Consider the following 10,209-nt stretch of genomic DNA (forward strand, 5'->3'; position numbering starts at 1 on the left):
TTGTGTTTTCCTCTCATATATCAAGTATGTTTGCTTGAGTAATTTTATTGCTTGCTTTTTCTTTTTATTCTTAGGTATCTTATTTGATTGTTAATTTTAATTATCATTAATTTTTTATTAGACAAATATTATAATTATTTAATGAGCATCATTATTTTTTTAAAATTTAGTCATATGGGTAATATTGGAAGAAAAAAGTTTTAATTCATTATGTTTCATCCATTTTACAATAACTATCATGTAAGATTGTTCCTTTTTATCATAAAACTCTTAAACAATAAAAAATTTTGTTTTATTCCAATATGTACTGCTCCATTCCGTTCTATTCATTAATGATCATTCATTTTCATTTAATCATAAACTTCCAAAGACACTCTTGAGCCTGCTTTAGGGAAAAAAACCAAAAACAAAAAATAATAATAAAAAAATTGGTGACTATCAAGGGAGGCTTCTTGTCAACAATATTTAACATAAAAGTTTATAGTCAACAGAACATTTCAAACTTATTAGCCAGAAGGAGATTCAAACAAAAAATAGACAAAGGTGGCATCATTAATTGATGCCATTAACATGGCAACTATATTTAAATCCAGTGACTGGTAAGAAATCTAGTGCATGTTTTTCCACCGTAGGATTACATCATTCAAGGTGCTTAAAACAAATATTCCTGTTCTCTTTCAAGGAAAGATCGATTGAAAATTTGTGAGCATTGAAATCTGGTCGTATCCCTGGATTTGAGAACCCAACCACATATGGCATCTTGCAGAAGCAAAACATATGAGCGGCAAGTGGATCTTAGATCGAACAGACCACCAATTTTAACAGCCAGCTATTCTTTAACAATGGGCTCAAAACAATTTTACCATCCAGCTATTCTTTATAAAAACTAATGCCCATGTTCAAATATTTTAACTTCTAAGCAATTACATAAATCCTGGCACCAACAAGGACCAAAGACAGTTTTTGCATGGCCGGGGTGACGGTCTCACAATCACATATCAGTAATAATCAAGGGTTTGACTGGATAGCTTGAGTTGAAAAAAGTTGTACCACTAACATTCTGCCTTAATGTTCCTTAGATCAATTATACTTACATATCTGACACCACCAACTTCATCCGTTCAAGATAGTCAGGTTGAGATAGCCGAGAGCGATTGAGCACGGTGCAAATCCGAGATTAAGGATTAGAGGATGAAGGACAGTGACTGAGCACCATGATTTGAAGCCAAGATCAAGAATCAGAGGAGTGAGGAAAGTGACAGCTTAAACCTTAGAGAGTGACAGATGAGGGATGTAACATCCAGGATTCAAATGGTTGTGTCAAGTGTTCTAATGAAGGATAATTAAATGAAAGTGAGTATTAATTAGTTTGAGGATGGTTTGGAATGGTTAGAGGGTTTATTGATTTCATTCATAAATGGAAGTGCAAAACAAAGCTGGCATTCTTTGTGCGGTGGATGGTCAAAAATCAGACATATTAGCTCATGTCTAAGGGCTGTGAAATAGAAAGAGGAAGGGAGAAATTGAGGGAGGGCGATGGAGGGAGCATTGATTCTACTGAGGCACAAACCCATTTACATTTTGGAGGTGATTGAAGATTGTTTTCATCTAAGTATGTTTTCCCTACTCCTTCCTCTTCTCTCTACATGAGTTTGAAGTAAGATTTGAGGTTGTTAGATGATAATTTCAGACCTTGAGGCTATGCATCAAAACCCATTGGTTCTAATGGGATTAATGAGTGTTGTTTTAGTGTTCTATATCTAGATTAGAAGTTGTTATAAGGTTTCAAGTTTGGGTTTAGGGTTTTGGTTGAACCCTAGACACTTTGATGATGATTTTGGATTGTTGAATAATATAGTAGTGGTTATTTGAATTAATACGAGTTAAATGAATTTAATGGGAATTAATAAACCCATTGGATATAAGATTTAAGTATTAAAACAATTTGGTTGTTTAAGCGTGAAATTAAAAGTTGGGAGTGTCGAATTAGTTAATTATTAGTGACAATGGTTTGTATTATTTGCAGACTAGCCTTGTGAAGTATGGAGGAGCTTGAGTTTAGTTTGGAAGCAAGTGGTGATTGGGGTAACCTGAGTTTTCAAAGGTTTGAGACTTTGAGGTGACTAGGAGAATCCATTTCATGGTATCACTTGTTAATTAATTATAAGTGTTTGTGAACTTTGAAAATATATTTTTATATATCAAATATTATTTGTGTTGTTTAGTTTTAAATATATGCAAGTGGGAGTTTGTATATTAATGAAATTGCAAAGTTTGAAAATGATTTTTCACTCATGAATTTGATAATTGTTGGTGAATGTGAGCACAATGATGATTATTTTTGTTATGATTTTTTATGATCATATTGTTGGCAAGAATTTGCCTCAGTGGAGTAGTGACTGTGTCCACGTGGATCATATCAATATTGTAAGGCCTTGGTGTTTGGTATACTATATTATGCTTAAACCCTACCTAGCAAAGGTGATAATAGGGCTCACCCTTAAACCCGAACTAGTGAAGTTAGTAATAGGGCCTTGGGACACCTATGTGTTTGAGATAGGTGAATCTATGGTTTGAGATTAACTATAAGGCCTTGGCTTGGTCACCTTTCATGATTGGAGAGTTTGGACTAACCTAATCACATGGGTCTTGCTCTTGTTTATTGTGTAGTCCATGGATTCAGTTAGTAGTGATGAAGGTTTGGTGGAGTTATGATCATATATTGCATTGAATCTTTGTTCTAATGCTGAAGATTTATTTCATAATTTTCTACTTTTCTTGTCTATTATTATTGACTTGCATGAGTATGTTTTAGACTTATAGTTACTAAGTGGTTATACTCATCCTTTTACTTATCATTTTGAGGCACTAGCTCTATTTAGGACAAGGGAAAAGCTCTTGAGGATTAGGGATTTGTTTTCTATAATAACACCTCATTTTACTTCATTTTATGTGCAATTGTTATTGATAATGCCAACTACAAAGATTTTTTTGTGTACTTGCACAATTGCATGAATTTATAGTCGGTCATTGGTATTTTGTGCCCTAAATCATGTTGTATAAGTTGCTAATGTATAATTGGGGCAAAATGCTAATGCAAGTATGTCTGGGGTTATTTGGAATGATTTGAATGATTATTTTGTTAACTGAATGATGATTTACCTCTCTATTGCTTTTTGATAAATATAGGGTTGAGTTTGATAAATGAGATTTTGAACATATTTATGTGTTTGTACAATTCATCCTAGGTTCTTTGAGTTTGAGCTAGGTGGTTGTGTGAGCTTGTGACAGTTTGGTTAGGGCCTTGAACACTCCTTTGATGTGTAAAGTGTGAAGTGGGGTTAGTTTAGGTTTTGGTATCCAACTTCTCTTTATGAAAGAATTTAAAAACAAAACTAGTGCCATTAGCTAGTTTATTGAATGACTTTTCATAGACACCTAGATCACTTTTATTAGACATTAGATAGAGATTTAGGGCACGTTAAAAGTTAGCCCCCAGAATCTACCAAATGGCATCTATGTATTGTAAGGATTTATGCAATTCACCATGGCACATGGCACCTGTGCTGTAGTGCATGGCATAAAGAGTTCCAACCATGGTGCACCTTCTTTATACCATAGTGGATGGCTCTTATTGTTGGAAAATGATTTTTTCCCTCTTATGCGAATGTTTTTAAACTTAATTGGTATCATATACTTATGTACATTTTATATCTATAATTTTGATGTTGGTTTAAACCTATTGATTTTTAATTTTGAACTTGGGATCCCATTTTGAATAAAGGAATTTTTGATTAACATGGTGAGGTTTCATTAAAATGGTTAAGTAGGTGGTTAATTTAAGTGATATTATAGGCAACAACATCAGGATTTTAAACCCCAAAAGGCTTACTATTGTTATGATAGTTAGTTGGAGTGAGCAAAGTGACTAAGAAAACTTAAACTTCAAATATCAAGAAACAATATGCAAGAGCTTAGTGATTGATGAGAGGTAGTGTAATATAAAAAAAAAAAAGAATTGGTTATCCACATGCTTAACCTCTTGCGTGCTTGACCTAATATTATATAAGGGATAACTTGTCAAACCCCAAATGTTTTCGATGTCCAAAAAGAAGGGAGAGGAGATGTTATTCCCATAATAATTAACCTACCAATTAAACCTTACTACCATATGGTAATTAAGGCTAATGTTCCTAGTTAACCATTCCCATGGTAGAATATATTTATTCATGGTTACTAAGAATTAAGGAAAAAAGAAAAATTCTTTGAAAATGGGATCCCAAAAAATAAATTTCCAAAACCATTAAGTTAAAGAATACACAATATCATAATTATTAGCAAATGAAAGAAAGATATCACCCATTACTGGGAATTATACCATAGTATAGGGATAAATTGGTCCTTTCATAGATCTTAAGCGTTCACACTACAATCAACCTCCCAACTCAACAATTTAACCAAGCAATTCTTGAAAGTCAAATGGCGTATTTCAGACCATAGTTTAATCATGAATATCATCAAAATCACACATAAGTATCAATTACAATATTGCTAGCCATGTCACAAGTCCCCTAAACTCAAATTATCAAAATGCTAGACATCCATATTCAATAAAATCACAACATAGTAATTAATCCATACTCATACCATTAGCTTGAACATAAACTCTCATGAGTTTGGCTCACAAAAAGGCCAGGTCAAAACAATCCAAAGTCATAAATTTAAATTACAAACATAAATGCAATATATCTTGAGTTGGAAATAAATATATCTAATTCTACTATACAAAGATAAAAGAGGCTTTACAAGTTGCAATCTAGCTTTAAGCCTTTAGATCCTTCCCTTTACCACTATCCAAAGCATTACCTATAAATATTAATCATAGGGTAGATAAACATCTCAATAACTAAGGAATCCTAAATTCTAACATGTACAAGCAATAAGCATCAAGGGCATGTGAAGCAGGTAAATTATAATATTAAATCATAATAAAATATTTAAGCATGCATAATCAATTAATTTCTCCTGTATCTCCTCTTTATTTCTTCTAATTGAGTCTATAGATTACAATTCATAATAAGACCAATCCGTGTGATTGAATTAGTCTAAGCTTTCCAATATTAGAGGGGTAACCTAGCCAAAGGTTGCTACTTCCTAACTTAGACCATAGACTCCCTTGCTAATTGAATTCTAGCATTTATCATAATTATTGTCGGTAACACATGCCCACTCCCTAAGTTAATATCATTGGCTAAGCTAGAACCACACGAAACTCCCATCAGAGTAGGTGCCACAGCTATCCAATATTGAGAGCTACCTAAGTCTTGTTCATACTGAAACATTCTCACTCTACGGAACACTATTAATAAATAGAACCCGTGGTAATTGGAGGATTAGCTCAAAAAGTGATTACCCAGGTTTAATACAAAAGTAAGGGATCCCAAGTTTTCTAAATAAAAATGAGTTAAAATTGATAAAAATCTTTCATATCAGAGTAAAAATAAATTTTGAAAGTATAGGATACCTCAGAGGAGTGAAAGGAGTAAAAAATGGTTTAAAAACAAGACATGTACTATGATATAGGGCAATGTATCATGACTCGTGCATACTGTGCCATGGCATGTCACTCTCTGTACCACACACCACGGCTCAAGCACTATGCATTGCAGTGTGTTGTATGAAATTTTTGTTGATTCTATTGTCATTTAATAGCAGAATCATGGAACTTTCAATTGGCCCTGATCTAGGTGTTTAGAAAAAGCTCTTCACATAACTAGCTAATGACATAGATTTCACTTCCAAAACAAGTCATACTAGGAAGTTGGATACCCATACATATTTTAACCACTTTTCAATACTTTTACACAAAATAGGTGTCCAAAACCCTCAATAAGTACCAAAAGATTTTTCTAACACTTGAACCATATCTAATGGACTTAGAACTACCAGTATAACATGTCACAAGCACTGAAATATCAATATAACAAAAATTCACTCCTCAACCCCATTTTATCAAAAACAAAGGGGGAGGTAATTTGTCATTGCATTTCACTCAAAACATTCAAAACATACGCAAATCTTCATTTCTACATTTGCACTATTATTTTAGCCCTATAAACATATATATATATATATATATATCAACATACATAAAGGCTAAGGGTCCAAAATATAATTCTAACATTTCCAACAACCAAAATAGTGCAAGTGTGGTGATATGCATCCTAGAATTGGCAAATTATATACCATTACACAATTAAATCTAAACTAGAAGCATACAGTAGGAATATACTAATTCTCTACCTCTTTAGTCTTCTCTCTTTCAATACCAGAGCTAGAGCTTGTAAAATGTTGAAGGAAAGGAGTGAGTCTAGCCACTTAGTAACCAAGGTTAAACTTACCTTATGTAGTTATATATCACTTATAAACCAAATACATGCACCAGGAAATCAAATTTATAAAACATGCTAATGTAAATCATATCTTATCGTTTATCATTAAATAACATCTCTAACTCTCATAACTAGGTGCATTGTCACTATATTCTCAGATATGAGACATGACCCATGCAACTTGCCACCACTTAATATGTGTGCACGTTATATATTTACTTAGACAATGATCAACTAACCTTATATCCTTCTCATTTTCTCAGGCTGAAACCATGGGTTATAACACTAATTAGGGCTCCATCTATGTGACTGGACTACCCAAGCTCATTACTCGTGAGGTGTGACCCGGGCAAAGATCACAGGACTCACGTTCGAACCACGACTTCTCCCATTTTTAAATCCCTATAGTGTCTCATACCCTAAGCTATTCTCTTAATTGAACCAATAGAGATAGCTAGGTTCTAGTCCCTTTTGAGCTCTTAGAGCATTTAGGAGCATAAAATTGGATTGAATTCATGAGTATCCCTTTTTGAGTGACTTAAGCTATAGATGTAATTAGAAACCTAAATTTCCTAATATGCTTTTTTTAAATGTTTTTGGCATTATAAAAATTATGAAATTATGTTATATGTGTAGATGTAATTTTAATGTTTTTAAAAAAGGTGTAAAGTGGGTATAAGTTAATTTGTTGAATAATGTGGGTGAAACAAGTAAGATATGCTTTATTGTAAATTATGAGAATGGTTGAGAACTCTTTAAATATAAATTATAAAGTATGCATATGTAGATGAAATTGAGCATGTTGATTAGAAATTGTAATTTCTTGGCATGTGGAATTGCATTATAGTGCATGACTAAAATTGGAATACATTATGGCATGATTGAGAATAGAAATGGGTGGGTGTTCACCATAGTTAGGAGATTAATATATTATAAGTCCACATGGAAAAGACAACACCTAGGCAGCTCCTAATGTTGGATAGTTGTGGCACGGACTCCAACAGGAGTTTGGTATGGTTTTGGCTTAGCCAATGATACTTACTCTGGTAGTAGGTATATGTTAGTGACAATAATTATGACAGCCTGTGGGAATTTGATTAGCAGGGGAGTCTATGGTCCAAGTTAGAGAGCGGTGTTTTGAGGCCTAATTATCCCTCTAACATTAGAGAGCTTGGGCTAGTACAGTCACATGGATTTGTCTTGTTATGAATTGTAGTCCATAGACTTAGTCATAAGGAATAAGAAGGAGATAAGAAGGAAAATTAATTTATCATGCATATTTAAAAGTTTTAATTTGATTTAATATTGTTAGTTATTGCATTATATGCCCTTAATGCTTATGCCTATATATGTTAGAAGTCAAGATTCATTAGTTATTGAGATGTTTATCTCAACTCATAAATAATATTTACGAGTAATGCCGTGGGTAGTGGTAAAGGGAAGGACCCAGAGGCTTTGAGCTATATTGCACCTTGTATAGCCTCTTTTGTTTTTGTGCAGTAGGAAACGGACACACACACACACATACACACACACACATCTATTGCCACCTTAGGAACATATTATATACATATGATTTTAGTTAATTTTATGACTATCATTTGTTGTCTTCCTAGCCCTTTTGTGAAGTAAACTCATGAGAGTTTGTTTTGAGCTAATGAAATTATTGTAGATTAATTATTGTGCTATGATATTGTTGAATATGAGATATCTAGCCATTTTTGTTAATTCGAGTATTATGCACTTGTGATATGGCTAGTAAAATTATGATTGACGCTTATGTATTATTTTGAGGATGATGTTCATGATTAAATTGTGGTTTGAAATTTGCTATTTAACTCCCAGGAATTGCTTGGTGGAGTTGTTGAGTTGGGAAGTCAATTGTAGTGTGAATGCTTGGTTCTATGAAAGAACCAATTTGGTCTTGTACTATGGCATAATCCCTATTAATGTGTTATATCTTGCTTTCATTTACTAATAACTCTATTATTGTGCGTTTTTTAGCTCAGTGGTTTGAAAATTATTTATATTGAGATCCCATTTTCAAATAGTTTTCTTTGTCCTTAGTCTTGATAAACATGGTTAAACATATTCTACTATGAAAATAGTTAGTTAGAAACATTAGTCTTAATTATCATGGCAGTAAGGTATAATTCGTGAGTATATTATTGTGGGTATTACATTTTCCAAAACATAAAATATGCATATACACATATAACATACATTTCATAATTTTCAAAATATCAAAAATACTTAAAACATGCATATGAGGGAATTTAGATTCTCAGTTACCTCCACCCCGTAAGTCAATCAAAAGAGGAACTCATTGATTCAATTCAATTACAAGCTCCCAAATGCTTCAAGGGCCTAAGAGAAATTAGTTTCCAATTAGACAACTTAAAATTACAATTTTCCTAACTACCAATTTGTACTCAAAAATCCCAAAAATTTATTTATTGGAAGGTTTTCTAATAATTCTATTAGCTTTATTAGTGCTTGATGAGTCTAACTAAACCCAGTAACTACTAACATAATCCTCACATTATTCATTTCCAACCTAGAGTTTTCTTAAATCAACAAAAATTTGGATAAAAATAACCAAATAATTTATACCAATTGTTCTAACAACAAAAATATTCTCCCAACAATTTTATTTCATCCATCTATGTCATACAAAACTTCCCTTATTGCCAAAAACAACCTAAAATTCAAAATTATAATAAATATTAAATCTTCCATTATCAAGAATATGAAAATAAAGTGAAGAAATAAATCAAGAAAAATATTTAAGAAATTTATCTAGTCTTGGATAACTTTAAATTATACTAGAAGTATCGTATAATGGAAATTAATTTGATTGGTGACTATAGCATCTCTCTACACAATGTGATTCTATTATGTGTAGGAGAAGGAGAAGGAGAATGGGAATGGGAAGTTAGAGTGAATTGGTGGGTTTAATATTTGGTAGGTCCTACATGTTAAAACCTCACCATTCACCCTCTTTTTTCTTCTTTTTTTAAAAGGGTTAAGATTCAATTTTACCCCTATGCTTAGTTTTTAAAGAGCACTAGGCACCTATACTCTTAAGTGGAGAAATTTCCCCTTGAAGTATTTTTTTGATGTATAAAAAAGCCTTTTTGTTAAAAGCTTGTGAAATCCACCATCATATTATGATGTGGCAACTCATGGGGCATAGGGAAAATAAGAGTTGGCTTCATAGTGTGGATTTTGACCTTTTAACCATCTAAGCTGACACTCAAAAATGAGAAGAGGAACACATCAAGAAAAAAGAAGAAAACTCCACGCATACATGGAAAAGAAAGTGAAAAATGAAGAAAAGAATGAAGAGGGTTGGTTAGGGCATTTTAGACTACAATGGAGATAGATAGATGAGATTACTTAGAATCCATTGACAATTAAGGGTTTAGATTATGCAATTTGTATGAGAGTTGTTGAGAGGATTGTGCGATTATGGAATCTTAAAGTATAGTATGGTGGATTGCATATGCATGAGGAATCTTGAGGGCATTGGAAATGATGAAGCTTAGTAACTCGATACCAGCTTTAAGGTAAAGCATTGAATATGACAATGAAGTCTACTTTGATTATATTAGTTAAGTGAAATATCATCCATACCCTCTCTTTTTTACTTTATTATTGTTGATTTTAGTTGCCATGACTAAAATTGATGATAAGGGGAAGGGTAAAATTGTGGGTATTGACCCACCTAATGTTGATTTTGTAAACCGATATCTTAGAATCATTAAAGAAACAAAGGCTTGTTGGGAGTCAACCAAACAACATGCGGGTTGGGGGC

This window comes from Prosopis cineraria, unplaced genomic scaffold (genome assembly GCF_029017545.1).
Source record: "Prosopis cineraria cultivar Desert tree isolate PC_DT_omini unplaced genomic scaffold, ASM2901754v1 PC5, whole genome shotgun sequence".
NCBI lineage: Eukaryota > Viridiplantae > Streptophyta > Magnoliopsida > Fabales > Fabaceae > Prosopis > Prosopis cineraria.